Consider the following 17,949-nt stretch of genomic DNA (forward strand, 5'->3'; position numbering starts at 1 on the left):
GCGATAGTAGAAACATAATTTGCTTCACTTTTCATTTTTATAACCTAAATGAACATTGAACATAACTAAATGTTTTCTTTAACTTTTTAGGTATCCTGATTTATAAATTGGATACTCTTATTCATGTATTTTACTCACTTTTTGTGTTTTTTACTATAATTCTGATTTTGAGATATTTGCAGATTCACATACAGTTATAAGAAATAATATAGAGATCCCATGTAGTTCTCCAAAGGTAACATCTTGCAAAACCACAGTACAATATGGCAAATGGGAAATTGTCCTTGATACAGTCAAGATATAGAATGTTTTCAACACCGCAAGGATCCTGCATGTTTTCCATTTATAGCCACACCCACTTATTCCCTCCTCCTACCCCCTTCTTATCCCTAGCAGCCACTAATCAGTCTTTCATTTCTATAATTTTATGATTTTAAGAATGCTATATAAGTGGAATTATATAGTATGTAAACTTTTGAAATTGCCTTTTTTCACTCAACGAAATTATCATCAACAGTTCATTCCTTTTTATTCCTGAATCATATGCTATGGTATGGATGTTCTAGTTTATTTAAACACTCAACTGTTGAAGGATGACATGTAGATTTTGCTGAATACAGATTCTGTGTTGATAGTTCTATTCTTTTATCACTTAAAAAATATGCAACTTTACACAAGACGAGGATGCCCTCTCTCACCACTCCTATTCAACATAGATTGGAAGTCCTGGTCAAAGCAATCAGGCAAGAGAAAGCAATAAAAGGCATTCCAATAGAAAGAGAGGAAGTCAGGCTCTCCCTGTTTGCAGACAATGTGATTCTATATATACAAAACTCCACAGTCTTTGCCCAAAAGTTCCTTAAGCTGATAAACAAATTCAGCAAAGTCTCAGGATACAAAATAATGTACAAAAATCAGTAGCATTCCTGTATATCAACAACATGCATGCTAAGAGAAAAATCAGGAACACAATTCCATTTACAATTGCCACAAAAAGAATAAAATACCTAGGAATACAGCTAACCAGGGATGTTAAAGATCGCTACAATGAGAATTACAAAACACTGCTCAAAGAAATCAGAGATGACACAAACAAATGGAAGAACACATCCATGCTCATGGATAGGAAGAATCAATATCATTAAAATGGTCATACTACCCAAAGCAATTTACAGGTTCAATGCTATTTGTCACACTACCAAAAACATTCCCACAGAACTAGAAAAAAACTATTTAAAGTTCATATGGAACCAAAAAAGAGCCCAAATAGCCAAGGCAATACTAATCAAAGAGCTGAAGGCATCATGTTACCCAACTTCAAACTATACTACAGGGCTATAGTAACCAAAACAGCATGGTACTGATACAAAAACAGACACATAGTCAAACGGAACAAATAGGGACTCCAGAAATAATGTCACACACCTATCACTAGTTGATCTTTGGCAAAACTGACAAAAACAAGCAGTAAGAAAGGACTCCTTATTCAATAAATGGTGCTTGGTTAACTGGCTAGCCATATGCAGAACATCAAAACTAGACACCTTTCTTACACTGTATACAAAAATCAACTCAAGATGGATTAAAGACTTAAATGTAAAACCCACTGGAAGAAAATCTAGGCAATATCATTCAGGATATATGCACAGGCAAAGATTTCATGACGAAGATGCCAAAAGCAGTTGCAATAAAAGCAAAAATTAACAAATGGATCTAATTAAACTAAAGAGCTTCTGCACAGCAAAGGAAACTATCAAAAGAGTAAACAGACAACCTATGGAATGGAAGAAAATTTCTGCAAACTATGCTTCTGACAAAGGTCTGACATCCAGAATCTACAAGGAACTTAAACAAATTTAGAGTCAAAAACAAAACAACCCCATTAAAAAGTGGGCAAATAATATGAACAGACTCTTTTAAAAAGAAGACGTACATTAGCCAACAAGCACATTAAAAAATGTTTGGCACCACTAACCATTAGGCAAAACCACAATGAGATACCATCTTACACCCATAAGTATGGCTATTTAAAAAAAAAAAAAAAATCAAAGAGTGACAGATGCTGGAGGTTGTAGAGAAAAGGGAATGTTTATACACTGCTGGTGGGAGTGTAACTTAGTTCAGTCATTGTGGAAAGCAGTGTGGCAATTCTGCAAAGAATGTAAAACAGAATCCCATCAATCTCATTACTGGATATATACCCAAAGGAATATAAACCATTCTACCATAAAGACAAATACATATGTATGTTCATTGAAGCACTCTTCACAGCAGCAAAGAAATGGAATCAACATAAATGCCCATCAATGGTATACTGGATAAAGAAAATGTGGTACACATACACCATGGAATACTCTGAAGCCATAGAAAAGAATGAGATCGCAACCAGGTGCAGTGGCTCATGGCTGTAATCCCAGCACTTTGGGAGGCCGAGGCGGGCAGATTGCCTGAGGTCAGGAGTTCAAGACCAGCCTGGCCAACATGGTGAAACTCTGTCTCTACTGAAAATACAAAACTTATCTCGATGTGGTAGCAGGCACCTGTAATCCCAGCTACTCAGGAGGCTGAGGCAGGAGAATCGTTTGAACCTGGGAGACAGAGGTTGCAGTGAGCCAAGATCACTCTACTGTACTCCAGCCCGGGTGACAGAGCAAGACTCTGTCTCAAAAAAAGGGAAAGGACAGGGGAGGGGAGGGGAGGAAAAGGGAAAGGAAAGGAAACGAGAGGAGAGGAGAGGAGAGGAGAGGAGAGGAGAGGAGAGGAGAGGAGAGGAGAAATCATTGTCCTTTGCAGCAACATGGTTGGAGCTGGAGACCATTATCTTTAGCAAACTAACGCAAAAACAGAAAACCAAATAACGTGTGTTCTCCCTTGTAAGTGGGAGCTAAATAACGAAAACACATGGATACAAAGAGGGGAAAAACAGACACTGGGCCCTACTTGACGGTAGAAGGTGGGAGGAGAAAGAGGACCAGGAAAAATACCTCTCTGGTACTACGCTTAGTACCTGGGTGACGAAATAATCTGTACACCAAGCCCCTGTGACACAAATTTACCTATATAACAAACCTGCATATGCACCCCTAAACCTAAAACAAAAGTTAAAGGAAAAATGAATAAACAAATAATAAAAAAGAAAAATATGTCACTTTCTTCTGGCCTCCATGGTGTCTGATGAGAAATCCTGTCATTTGAATTGTTTCTCCTTTTTTTTCCTATAGGTAAAGGTTTCATTTGTGTCTGGCTTCTTTCAATACTTTATTTGTCTTTAGTTTTCATAAGTTTAATTATGATATATCTTGAAATGGATTTTGTTGAATTTCTTCTCGGGGTTCTCTCAGCTTCTCAAATCTGAAGGTTTACGTCTCTTGATGAATTTGGTAAGTTGTCAGCCGTAGTTTTCTTGAGTACTTTGCTGGCCCTATCCTATTTATCCACTCCTTGCAGGATTCTGATGATATGAATGTTAATCTTTTGTTATAAACCCACAGGTCCCCGAGGCTCTGTTCATTTTATTCCATCTACTTTCTCTTTTACTGTTCAGGTTGGGTAATTTCTATTATTATAACTTTCAGTTCACTGATTCTTCCCTGGCATTTTCTTTCTGCTATTTAAACCATCCATGGAGCTTTTTATTTCAGGTTTTGTATTTTTTCAGATTGTGGAAGATAAAGCAACTCTATCTTAAATGCAATCTGCCATGTTGACTTCCAATCAATCTCTATTCTGGAAATGCCCCTGAGATCTACTTTATCTAGTTGCCATAAATCCTGCCCTTGGGCGGATCCACATAGCACTGTTGCCTTTCCCTGGAGGTCAGCTTTAACTGTCCTACACATTCCTTCCATACAAAATACAAGCCCTAGTTCTGTGAGACAAAGGCATGTGGACTCACCACCTTTTCTCACCGTTGCCCAAGGCTATGACTTCTGTTCGTAAGTCCCTATCAAATGTTTCTTTCTGAAAAACTGAATTTCTCAGTCTCTCTCTTGGGCCCCTCAGCTTCCTTGGCATTTAGGGGTAGGTTTCCATAAACCTGCCCACTGCATAACATGTGGCGAGCTCGCTAGGAGCTGAGAGACCAAGAAATGGGGAAAGGAAATGAAGTATCTGTGTGGGAAATCCCAGGGTGGCCAGCCACTTCTATATGGAGTGGTGTGACTCACCTTTTAGACACTTGTGCACGAGTACAGGATGCCCAGAAAATGCTGGCAGATTTAGAGTGATTATTAACTGATAATCATCTATCAGACATCTTATCACACTGTGGTGACCTAGGGCAGACAGCGGCTGCTACAGCGAGTTGGCTGCTTCTGAAGGCTGCCCATTTGGTGACAAAAACCCAGAGCTAGCAGCAGAAGCAAAAGTGAAACAGCTTGAGCAGAAATTACAATTAGGAAAAATATGTTTTAAGAGCTCTGTAGTCCAAAGTTGATTTAATTAAAACTAATATTTAGGCCATATATGTATACGTATGTGTGTATATATATATGAGAGAGTGAGGACAGAGGCCTTAAAACAAAACATATATGTCAAGTAAAACAATTCACTTGACCAAATTATGTTTCTCTATTTACTTTCGTCTGTCCCTCCTTCCTCTTGACACCCTCCATCCACATAAAAGAACTTACAAAAATTTCTAATAGCCTGGGATCCTTTAAGGAAAAGATACCACAGAATCCTCTTTTGGAAGGATTCTCTGCTTTCCCTCATGGGATCCCAAGAGTTATAAGCAAAGAGATTCCTCTCAGGTCTAAAACTCTGCTTTCTTTTGTATTGCATTACTAATCTCTTTGGCTTTTGGAGGTATTAGAGATTACTTTGTACCGTGAGAGGACTTGACCTTGGTGTGTGCATAATGACTCATGAGTCACCGGAGAGAACTGCAGTGTTAGAGGCGGCTGATGGCAGTTGTTTATAGTAAATAGTTATTACTACGGGGGGGGCTGCTCATTTATTTGCACATTTAGATGAGAAAAGTATGGTTTGAGCATCTAGAGGCTATGGAAACATGTCCCACTGAGGGATAGGAGTCCCTGGGGCTGATCACAGAGTGAGCTCACTGGTGTCAGGCTGCTCACCAGTCTCAGGTGAATGCCATTGCAGTGAGGATGCCATGGAAGCACTGCATTGCCAAGGAAGCATTTTCCTTTTGGGGAACCAAGATTCAGTGTAAAAATGGGTTCCTTGATTGAGGGGCATCTAAGTGTTCTGACATGTTTATATATGTTATATGTATGTGATATATCATTATCAAAATATGTGAAAGAGCTCTAATTAATTAGCTTATAGGAAAAGTAAATGCTTAAATCACATATTTTATCAGAAAAATAGAACCTAACTCAAATGTCTTTTAGTTCACATGCCTTTAGTAATCTTTGGTAATTAAAGATAGTTTTTAAAGTATTGGTAAAATAAAATTGCAATTAATATAGGTGATTAAAACTACTAGATCTAAGAGACACCATTCTACATACAGACTCTACAAAAAAAGTAAGTTTTTTGCGGGGGGAGGTGAAGAAGGTTATGAAAAAAATGAGGATGTGGTTTTGCTAAAGGAAAAGTAATTTTGTCTAGTTTACAAAAAGGTGGGAATGAGGACCTTTGATTCTTGGGTGGCTGTACATAGTCACCCAAGGTATGGAGCTGCAACTGTGCTTTGCTCAGTTGCTAAAGGTAAAAGTTACCAGTGGAATTTAGAGATGGATCCAACTCTGAAGGAGTTGTTTCCCTGGATCCATAAGGAATGCAAACTAATAAGAAAAACTGAAATATTCAATCTGCTTTTTATTGTTATCTATAATAGCTAAAATGAAATTAAATGAGAGTGCTGGGTTCGACCTTGATGCTAAACCAAGCTCGGATTTCAGTGAGTTTGAGCTTCCTTTACTAGCCTCAAAGCTGATCCCTCAGAGCAAAATTATGTAGGAACAACAGAAAGTACCTCTGGGACCTGCGGTTACCAAGAAGGCAGCCAATGTAGGGGAAGAACAAAACCAAGTAACTATTGAAACCAGAGGGTATAATGCTAGAGCAAATGAATTGTTCCACTTTGTAGATTGGTATCATCAGCTTCCTGAATAACCGTTACTAAAATCAATTATGAGAGTAACTAATTTAGGGGTAGTATCTTTGTTTTTAAATCCTTCAGAGTGGAAGAGCATGTTTGGGTTGATGCAGGACCAGCAGCTTACTGTTGAACAATCAAAGATGGCTTAATGTGGTCCAGACACAGGAGACTATTCCCAAGGGAACAGCCAGCCTGCAGGACTGGATAAATGCCACTGTAAGGTTTACCCTGAGAAGGCAGTCTGCCTGACTCCACCTATAAACGCTAAGCGGAAGACCCCAGATAAAGTAGCTAAAACACTTCCTATGCAATTCATGTGAGACTAGCTTCATGATGACTGGGATATTTGCCTACTGGATATGCCCGTTACCCAGGTGATGGTAAATGCTATGGTTAAGGGGGCCCTATTTTCACGGGCACTTCATATAATCTTGTTGCTACAAAACCAAAAGACTATCAGAAAAGCCTTATCAATTTTTTTGTCTTGGCTTCCCCTTGTGGATGTTACAGATCCTAATAAATACATTAGGTTAATTAACAACAGAATGAGGAAAGGCAAAAGGGAAGGTCAAATAACTCATCACAGCAAGGTGAAAATCTTTAGATGGATATTGCAAAATGGAACAAATAAAATAGACATTGATGAGGTTAAAACAAAGGTCTTAATAGAGCATTATGGAAAGTTAGGTGGACCACAGGAAGCCCCTGCCCATCCCCTAACATTATGGGGTCCCAAACTAGTTTTCTGTATTTACCCCAGACTGGAGAATTAAAAAAAAGAAAGAAAGAAAGAAAGAAATCAGAAGGCAAAGAACACAATGAGAAAGCTGACCAACAATTCCTTGGGGACAATGTTGAGGTGGGCTAATCAAGGCAAAAATTGACAAAAGGGCCCAGGTTCCCTGGCTGAACCACATCTGGGAACCCAAAGACTTACAAGAGCCAGTAAATGGTCTGGTAGTGAAGAAGTGAAGTTCCTAAGACTAGAACATAAAAATGTAAGAACCGATAGGTTTATGGAAGTTGGACTATTTAAGCAGGCTTTATGTATAGTAGTTTTGTCTCTTTTATCTAAATATTTTATGAGAATGAACATTGTGTCTAACTTGGAAATATTTCTCCTACCTAGTACTGCAGAACAGAGGGCATGTAAACCCTTCCTTTGAGCAATATTAATTGGACATGCTAAATGGGAACCCATAAGATTTCCCAAGCCCACAAAGCATAGAGTAGAAGCTGAAGTGCTGGTAGGAACAAATTCTCCACCTGATAGCCTTTTGTTCTGTATTTATTGGGGTTATGAGAAAAACTTGTAAGCCCTTTTCAACCATGGCTACCAGCACTTTGGACTGGAGAATTTCCACTTGAGGGGAATTAACTGCCTTGTTACGGGATGTTAATTAAAGCTACCCCTGTGACTGAAGATATAAAAGATCTTGACACCTGAAATACCGATGTTATCTCAGATGATGTCATAGAAACCTCTAATGGGGATAGCAGTACCCAGAAGAGTTTCATAATAAAATGGAAATTATTTATATAGGATCATGCTGAAGAGGCTATGTTGTCTCGGGTATAAACTTGGGGTTCGTTGTTGTGCACCAGGAAAATTTAGGACACAGACACACATGAGGAGTTTAGGAGTGGAGGTTTAATAGGCAGAAGAGAAGAGAACGAGAAACAGCTCTCTCCACAGAGAGAGGGGTCTTCAAGTGGAAGAGACCGGCAGGTGGCAAATGCCTCGAATTTTATAGCCCAGTTTGAGGAGGCGGTGTCTAATTTACATAGGGCTTATAGATTGGTTCAATCAGGTATGATGTTTACATAGCACAGTGAAGGTGGGTCGCCCTACCCTAATCTTATTACGCAAATGGGCTTTCCGGTTGATTGATGCCATGTTGTCTCTTCTTTATAGTACACATGGCTGGCAAAGAGAAGGGAAGATGGAGCCACCATCTTGAACGTGTCTAGTCTCTAGTTCCTGCTGGCACTGACCTGTGCAAGCTCTTAGCTTGCTTGTCTATGTCTGCAGCTTGACATTACAGGCTTCTCTTTGTTAGAAAATTATTTGAGGCTGCTTTTCATTAAAAAGAAAAGCCTTACCGAGTGCTCCCACACCCTTACTATCTGCCTAAGTGATTTCTTCTTAACTCCTATATCAATGCTACCTGGCAAGTGCAAAGAAGAGATACTCACAAACAGGGAGCCTCTTTTTCTCCCTGCTTGTGTCTAGTACTTAGCAGTAGTACCAAGATGAACAGACAACATCCTCTTTGGAAGGCTACTATCTGATTAAATAAGAGTCAAGAAAACCTTGTTTTCTTTTGAGCTATTTAGAGTTTACAATGACTGAGTAAAGTATACTCTTGTCAGCAAAATTTACCTTTCTCTCGACCTGAGTTCTGCAAAATTTGGAAACTATTCATGAGTATTCTTCTGTCATGGTAATATAATTTATTTACATAATTTCAGTAAGAAGCTGTTTTCTTTCATAAAAGGACACAATTAGAGACACTGGTTATTTTACAAAGGCCTTGACTGGAGTGCCATATTTTTTGATATGACTAGACTGCTTTGAGGAACTGAAGTTGACTTTATAGAGCCAATAAAAAGCCCCTTGGAAAGACTGGTCTTGCACCTTGTGACCTGTGGTAAGAAAAGAATGTGACTTTCTGATAGTCTCAGGAACCTCACGTTATTTTGGGACCTTTAGAGGAAAGGAATTCAACCATTCATACAGGTATTACAGGCACAGTCTGATGGAGAATCATTGACTTGGTTAGAATCAAGGCTTGTAAAAGTCTAATCTGAGATTCCTTATAAAAAATTTCTAGCAAAGGCATCTTTAAAAGTGTCAATATGGCCAGCTACTATTTTTGCTGCACTTTATACAAATGATCAGGCCAAATATAATGAGACTAACATTTATTTTTCAAATAAATTGGTCCTACTATGTGAGAAATAAAAACAAAATTGTTAAGTCCCCCCAACCAACTGAACAAACCCCTTCTTGGCCAAGGGAACAACAAAGAAATCTTAAAAAACTAAGTGTCTGGCCGGGCACAGTGGCTCACACCTGTAATGCCAGCACTTTGGGAGGCCAAGGTGGGTGGATTACTTGAGGTCAGGAGTTTGAGACCAGCCTGGCCAACATTGTGAAACCCATCTCTACTAAAAATACAAAAAAACTAGCCAGGCATGGTTTTATGTGTGTCTGTAATCCCAGCTACTCAGGAATCTGAGACAGGAGAATCACTTGAACCTGGGAGGTGGAGATTGCAGTGAGCCAAGATTGCACTACTGCACTCCAGCCCAGGCAACAGAGCAAAACCCTCCGTCTCAAAAAAAAAGAAAAAAAAAAGAAAAGAAAACTAAGTTCCCGGCCATGATGGGAAGGGAGGTCACACACACCTTATCATACACCCCTTTCCTCACTAATCTCCCTTAATATTTTTCCCCCTAAGGGGTAAACAGAAAGCAGCCCTAAAAGGTTGGGTCCACTGCTGATATCAACTAATTGCCTTATGCTGCCCTTCCCTTTTTGTGGTTTCAGTGCAACAAATGACCAGCATTCTTTCCCAATAAGAGACGGAGGACCACCAAGTGGCCCTGGCTAGTCTACAGAGGCTGTCACAAAGGGCCTTCACGGTCTCTGCTTCACATTTTGATGTAAAGGGCCTAACTGTAATACACTTAAATGTTGAGTCTCCACCCCAAGGTGAACATGGGATGCATGTTGCATACATGTTAGCCTATTATGCATGCCCATGTCACTCCTTCGTGAATATTCATACCTCCTGTAACCTGTTGAATACGTTATACTTGGCCACCCTGCTCAACATAAATTCTTATTCCCTCTGCCCCCACTTGAAGCACTTGCTTTTCAATTTCAGCTGCAGGCTTCACTTCCCACCTGCACATTGTGGTGGCCTCTTTTAAAAAGAAAGTCTTCCTTTCTAAATCAATAAATTTGTGACTTTTTTGGTCAACGTATGATTTCTCCTTGCTAGAAATGGAGCAATTGGGGAAAGAAATTATTCAGAAGAAAACTATAGTAAATCCTTCATTTGTTTCTAGCCCTAATCATTGTTTTTGACTTGTTATTATTTGCCCACAATTTGAACTGAATCCTAAATTATTTCCTGGCTCCAACAATTATCTAAATTAAGAACCAAGTTTTATTTTTCTTCACGCTCTTTTTTTTTTTTTTTTTTTTTTCTGGTAATCCTTGTGTGCATGTTAATGTTATTTATCTTGTTTTTCTTCTTCTGAGAAAACCAAAATCATGGTATTCCAAAGATTAGAAGATGATTCAACAAAGCCTATGAATCTTCCTCATTTAGAATCCCACAGGGCCCAATCTGTCTTCCATTGCCAATGCACCACATTAAATGCTGTACAATATCAAGCATTCTCCCTAAAGGCTCTGGGACCATTGTGGAAGAGGAGGAGGGTGCATGAGATTGTAAGAGCCGAATGAGGGAAATGGAGTGTGGAACATAAACTCCATTTTGGATGCCAATCTGCCACGTTGACTTCTGATTAACCCCTGTTGCAGGAGTGCCTCTAAGATTTCTCCTTTATCTACTGTTACTGTAAATGTTGTCCTTAGGCAGGTTGATATAGCACTCTTGCCTTCCTCTGGGGGTGTCAACTTTAATTGTCCTACATATGCCTTTCCTATGGTATATAAGGCCTCGGTCTGGGGGTTAGTGGTGCAGGGGTCCACCATGTCATCTGGCCGCAGCCTGAGACAATGGCTTCTGTTCAGAAGTTCCTGATGAAAGTTTCTTTCTGAGAAACTGGATTTGTCAGACTTCTTGGACCTCTCAGCTTCCTTGGCCTTTGAAGGTAGTTTCGCACAGACTTGCCCACTACAGAACGCAGCTCTAAAATTTCTGTTTGGTTCTTCTTTATGTCTTCTGTTTTCTGAGACTTACTATTTCTATACTGAGGTTTTCTGCTTATTCATTTGTTTTAAGAATGTTTGTAATTGGTGACTGAAGCATTTTTATCATGCTGCTTTAAAAGCTTTGTCAGGTAATTCGTTTTCTGTTTGTTGGTTTGTTGGTTTGTTTTTTTGAGATGGAGTTTTGCTCTTGTTGCCCAGGCTGGAGTGCAATGGCTCGATCTTAGTTCACTGCAACCTCCACCTCCCAGGTACAAGCGATTCTCCTGTCTCAGCCTCCCAAGTAGCTCGGATTATAGGCATGAGCCACCACATCTGGCTAAAAAGCTTTGTCGGGTAATTCTAACAACTCTGTCATTTCTGTTGGTATCCATTGAGTGCTTTTTTTTTTTTTCATTCCATTTGCTATCTTCCAGTTTCTTTATATAATGAGTACTTTTATTGAAACATGGACTATTTTGTATTATGTCACAAGACTCTGAGTCTTTACTTTTAGCTGGCTTTCTCTGACACTGCTCTTGCAGAGAAGTGGGGCAGGCACCACCTTGTTACAGCCAGGTGGAGGCTGAAGTCCAGATCCACTAGGGGAGGATGGTCTCTCTTACTGTTGGGTAAAGATGAAAGTCTCACTCCTCATTGGTCTCCACTGACAGTATGGGTGGGCCTTATTATAAGCTGGTGGGGATTAAAGTCCTGATTCTCTACCTTTTTTGAGGCAGCTCTTTATACCCTAATGAGTGTGAAAATCTGGGTTCCCCATTTAGCCTGTACTGGGATGGGTCGGTGTAGAACCACGGTGCTTTCTGCATGTTTGGCTGGAATAGAGCAATTGTTGTCTGTAAGTTTCTGTCTTGCTTGCTGCTCCCTTTTTTGGTCCATTGGCTAAAGAGAGCAGGCTTTTGCTAGTGCTTTTTTTGTCTGTTCCCACTGGCATTTCTGGGTTGCAAGCTTCTTCATCTCCAAGTCCGGGATATATAAGGCAAAAAGAAAATCCAGGGAACTCACCGATGTGTCATCCCTTGGGTCCTGAAAGCACATGTGAGTGCATTCTTCTCTTCGCTTTCTTCAGTCTGCCTTTTAGAGTCTTGTTAGGTCAGTTTTATACGTAACATCCAGGGATTTTAATTGTCCTTAGACAACTAAAGAGCTAGGGAAAAATATGTCTACCCCTTCTACTAACAAGCAGGGGTCTACTCACTTTTATTTGGGTTATCTACATCTTATCAAATTTTTAGGTAAATGTTTAGGTTTTATTGAGATATATCTGCAGAAAAGCTCACAAATGAATTACCAGCACCAAAAGTGAAGTGATAGTAGTTTACTAGCACCCCAGAAAGCTATAGTGTTTCTTTCCAGTTATAAATTATCTCTCTCTCTTCCCCAAAGATAATCATTGTCATCACATCTAATGCTAGGGATTAGTGGGGATATTTTTGAACATTATATATATTATATAATACAATATGCGCTCTTCTCTGTTGACTTTTTTAACTTTATGTTTATGAGAGTAACTGAATGACTGATAACCACATGACAAAGCGTTAAACTTCATTAATCATCAGCAAAATGCAAATAAAGTCACAGTGATAAAATTAAAAATAATGACTGTATAAGTGTCAAAGAAAACAACTGGAATCCTTAATTCACACTTACATGTTAGCATCAAAAGTCATATACAAGAATGTTCATAGCAGCACTATTCATGATAAGCTGAAAATAGAAACAATTCAGCCATTCATCAACACACAGTGGATGTTAAGAAATCATGGCAGATCCAAACAATAGAATTCTATACAACAATGAAAGAGACAACATTCAACATCATGGGTACTCAATGATTTTTAGATACTCTTGCACATTTTACTTTTAATGTAGTTTTAAAAATCAAACTATGTTTTCTGAAAGAGGAAATATGGGCTAGGCTCAGTGGCTTACACCTGTAATCCCAGTACTTTGGGAGGCCAAGGCGGGCAGATCACCTAAGGTCAGGAGTTCAAGATCAGACTGATCAACATGGTGAAACCTCGTCTCTACTAAAAACACAAAAATTAGCCAGGCATGATGGTGGGTGCTTATAATCTCAGTTACTCAGGAGACTGAGGCAGGAGAATCACTTGAATCTGGGAAGCAGAGGTTGCAGTGAGCCAAAATCACACCATTGCACTCCAGCCTGGGTGACAGAGCAGGCTCAAAAAAAATAAAAAATAGAAAGTGGAACTATGCCACAGTGCAATATGTTGAATGCAATTTAAAACACTTTTAACTCCACATATTTTTAAAATATGCATGCATGTCTACGATATACGTTTTTAAAACATTATAGTGAGTATCATTTGAAGGAAGGGGATTTTGAGTAAGGATTAGAGTAAATTTGGAACAGCTAATTAAATAAGTTACAAGGAGAAATGGGATTGCAAGGACTGATTTTGATAGTGCAATGAATAACTCAATTCTGTGTCCTTTCAATATCTCCAACATAATAATAATAAATACAAATAAATAGCCAACACAGCATACCACAAGAAAACATAAGCTGGATATATACCAGTCTGAAGATGCCAGGAATGACCTACCTCTTCTCCTTATGAAAAACTGCCATTAACTTTCACTATTAACTTTTTTCTTTGGTAAATCCTCCCTGGACCCCTCAGTTCAATTAGCCCTTTCTTTTCTGGATTCCCACAGCTGTCTCTTCATACCTGTGATGATGATGATGATGATTTTGAGATGGAGTCTCCCTCTATCACCCACGCTGAATTGCAGTGGTGTGGTCTCGGCTCACTGCAGCCTCTACCTCCCAGATTCCAGCGATTCTCCTGCCTCAGCCTCCTGGGTAGCTGGGATTACAAGCACATGCCATCATGCCCAGCTAATTTTTTTTTTTTATTTTTAGTAGAGACAGGGTTTCATCATGTTGGCCAGGCTGGTCTCAAACTCCTGACCTCAGATGATCCACCCGCCTCGGCCTCCCAAAGTGCTAGGGTTACAGGCATGAGCCACTGCGCCCAGCCTACCTGTGGTTATTATTTGTCCTAAATTCTGCCTTTCTAGTGAAGCTGAATTTTCCTTTGGGTTGGGGAATCTGCATGTATTTGTCTATATTCCTAGAACTAATAAAGCACCTAGTATGCAGCAGCCCTTGGCAACTTTTGATGAATAAATTGGTGAAAAAAACAAGGACTTCATTCATTAGACATCTACACCCTATTTAATAACAATCTCAAATATCTTAAGCTGAATACTAACTACTTGACCCTATGACCACACAAGAGGTAGAAACAACAGGACATGGTGACTCACTATATAAGTGGGTTGAGGAAAAGTGAATGGAAAAAATAGGGCATATTTTTTGTTTAAAATATGGGTATTTATCTCATTTCATCCATTAGCACTATAATTGCATTCTAGGGAACTCAGTAATTCTGTGCAATACGGAGTTCATATCCAGGTTGGGCTTCCTTAGAATACTGAGCCATTTGCTTGGTAGACTTTGGCATTTTGGCAGCTTACATTTTAGGAATAAACAGGACCAAGATGCAGTAAAACCTCCTCGGAAGGTCTGCCTGGATAACATCTGCATTCATACTATCTCCCACTGTACCTTCTAACTGGTAAGCGATCATTATACACTATTGTTAACTCTTATTATTGTTTGAAGAAATAAAAATCTCCATTTTTTTGGCCAGTTCTGCAAGAACAAAGGTAGATTAAACTTAGGTATGTTTCTTAAGTCCAGGCTTTATGGGTAAGTCTGCCTCAGCTATGGAGGAAAGAAACTTGGCATTTAAGGCTTAAGGCTTGAGTCATCTTTTCCAGGCCAATTGTCAAGTGCCTGATGGATGGTTCATGGCTGCCAAGGGAGCAATTGGAGAAACATAGAGGGTTATAGGAGGCAGAAAGACAAAGTAGTCATATAACCCCTATCCTGAAAAATATAGTAGAAAGAATTTTTGAGATTCATTTGCTGCCAGCATCGCTCTACAAACTTTTGGAACATATTTCAAAGTAAATGCAAAGCATTATGGATAAACAGCATCAGCTATTATCCATTTTTGCTGGAATTCTGTTCTTTGTTTTGAAAGTCAATTCTACTGCTCACTTTTAGGAACTTCATTTAAGATACATAATGATTAAATGAGATATTCATAATCCTTTGGAGGTTGTAAATGTGCAAGCTATATGTGTGTTTAAATTTTAGGGCCCCATATACAGAACGGGCTTCTGTATCAAAAAGAACCAGAGTTCTCTGTGTCTGGTTTCCCGGAATGGAGATTCTATGTGTGTCTCTCAGAGCTCTGAATTTTGGCTCCTTTTTACTCTGTGACCCATTTAACCCCCCAGCAATCCCTATGATGCTTTTTTTCCCCTCCCTCTATTACTAGTTAAAACAGTAGCATTCTTCCCAGGCTGACTGAGATCCAAGTTTCCTCAAGGGCCATTTGTAAAAGTACTTAAAACTATTATTCAAAGCATTTTTTCTGGCTCTAATCGTTCCCTTTTTTCAGGCATTGCCCATATGATCAGTAAATGTTACTCCCAAAGGAAAAAAAAAAAAAAAAAAACTGTGGAACCAAAACTGAACAAAGCCTGCACATGCATACCTCCATGTTTGTACTGACACAGTGCATTTTGCTCAAGATTCTTTGCTTCTCCTTATCCTTCCAGAAAAATCACAGTCACCCTTCAACACACTGGAACCTTCTCCAGCATCCTTTCCATTTGGTGAACCTTATCCGTCCACTGCACATGCTCTCAAATCATGTTGTGCAGACTTCTTACACAACAGTGATCACACTGAGTTTTACTGTTTGCTTAGGTACTGTGAGAAGCCTGAGGTTTACAGTCTGAAGACGTGGGCCAGACTCGCCACTCTGCACTTACCGTATCCCATTAGGGAAGTCATAAACCCTCTCTGGCTTCTGATGACCTCATCTACAGAATGGGTCTAATAGTATTTACCTTGCCAAGTTGCTATTTAGAAAGGGACAATGAGTTTCTAATTGCTCTCTAACAGTTCCTAGAAAAAAGCATAAATGATCCCTCATAAATAAATTACTGTGCATCTATTCAGAGGAAAACACACAGTCATTAGAAAAGGATGATGTATACTTATATTTATTGACACAGAACTATCTCTATGATATATTACTAAAGGGAAAGGATGTTACAAAAATGCTTAATGTCCTGAGATCATTTTATGTAAATACAAATAAATATAAATGTAAAATGTACCCATATACGCATGCACGTCTAGAAGGAGGTTTACCAAAATGCTAATAGTTATTACCGATCGGTGGTGGAATTTTAGAAGATTTTAAATTTCTTCAGTATTCTTGAATACTGCTTGACTAATGATAAAGCTATTTGCAAAAGAATATTTAGAGATGTTATGCAAAATATCAAAATTAATTTGAAAACTTGGAAAAGAAAGTTGTGCAACTAGTAGTTTGGTCAAATATTTCAAAGCCGAATAAAACAATGACCAATGGGATTGGTGAGCAGTAAACTGACATGAGTTCATTGTGTCACATATTAATGGACTTTGGGCAAGTACTTAATCTATTTATGTTTTGATTTTACCCTCTACAAAATGGTTTTTTATTAGACCTACAAGCTCCTCTACAACACTGACATTTTGTCATTTGTCAATTCATTAATTTAACAAATATTCACTTATTATATGAGCAACTAGGCAGCAGGGATATATGGTGAAGAGTAAAGATGAGGCCTTTGACCTCATGAAGCTTACATTCTAGATGACATCAAATAAGAAAAGAAAGAAACGATGCTTTCAGATGGTGGGCACTGAGGTCCACAACATGAGGAGAGCTGGTCATAGGGAATGGTAGGGATCCCTCAGATACAGGGAACTCAAGCAATAAAACTTGGTGAGAGACCAGGCATTTTTGAGGAGCAGTAAGACCAGGGTAGCTGGGTCATACACCTCCTAAGCTATTACCCTAAACTCATAGAATAAGAAAACATAAAGCTAAATGTTAATTACTGGTCAAAGAACCAAAATGTACAGGATGAATGTACTTTATATGCATTTCCAAGAAATTTTAGATATTTGCTGCTTCTAAATTCTAAACAAAAGCTATTACCAGTTTTAGCAATGTAGAATACATCTAATTTTGATATTGTATATGTATTTGACTATAATAAACAGTAAATCCAACTCAAATCAAATACATTTGCCCAAAATCATATGGATAATATTGATAATGATGATGATAATAATATCAGATCCTATTTTGATTAGGCATTCATTCTTACAGAAACCCTACAAAGTAGGGATCATTATCCCATTTGAGACTTAAGGAAATCGAAGCTGAGAGAGATTAAATCAACTGTCTAAGATCTCACTGCTTTTAAGTGGAAGAGCTGGGATGTTTGGATTCTAGGTTCCTGGCCTTTCCACTAAATACAGAATAAAGATTCAAGCCATCCTCTTTCTCATAGAGACTATAACCAGTTAGAAGCAGCCATACATTTTAAAGAAGAGAGATAGTCTTAAGCCAGAAGGTAAGCAGCTATATGAGGACTGGGCCTTGTTACCTTACCTTTTTCTGGGAACCTCCAGTGGACATAACTCTAATGCAGACAAACAGTGCTTTACAATGCAATCAACTATTATTGTTGTTATTATTACCAATTGGTGCTTAGAAACAAGTTAAGGACGCTTAAGCTGTATCTAATTTGCCCTCACAAAAATGAGTCTCCAAATTAAATTATTAGCTTCGACTCTGAGAAGAAACCAATCATGAGTTGCTATGAGACCATAATGAAGCCTAGCATTAGCAGCTGTTCAAAGTAAGAGGTGGTGGTGGTGGTGGTAGTGTCAGTGGTAAGACTTTGGGCAAAGCATTTTGTTTCTCTAAGCTTGAAGGCAGATCATCAAGCTGGATCTAGAGGGTGACAAGTGATGCTAATAGTGGATGCCGGCCAGGCGTGGTGGCTCATGCATGTA

This window comes from Papio anubis, chromosome 2 (assembly GCF_008728515.1).
Source record: "Papio anubis isolate 15944 chromosome 2, Panubis1.0, whole genome shotgun sequence".
NCBI classification, from domain to species: domain Eukaryota; kingdom Metazoa; phylum Chordata; class Mammalia; order Primates; family Cercopithecidae; genus Papio; species Papio anubis.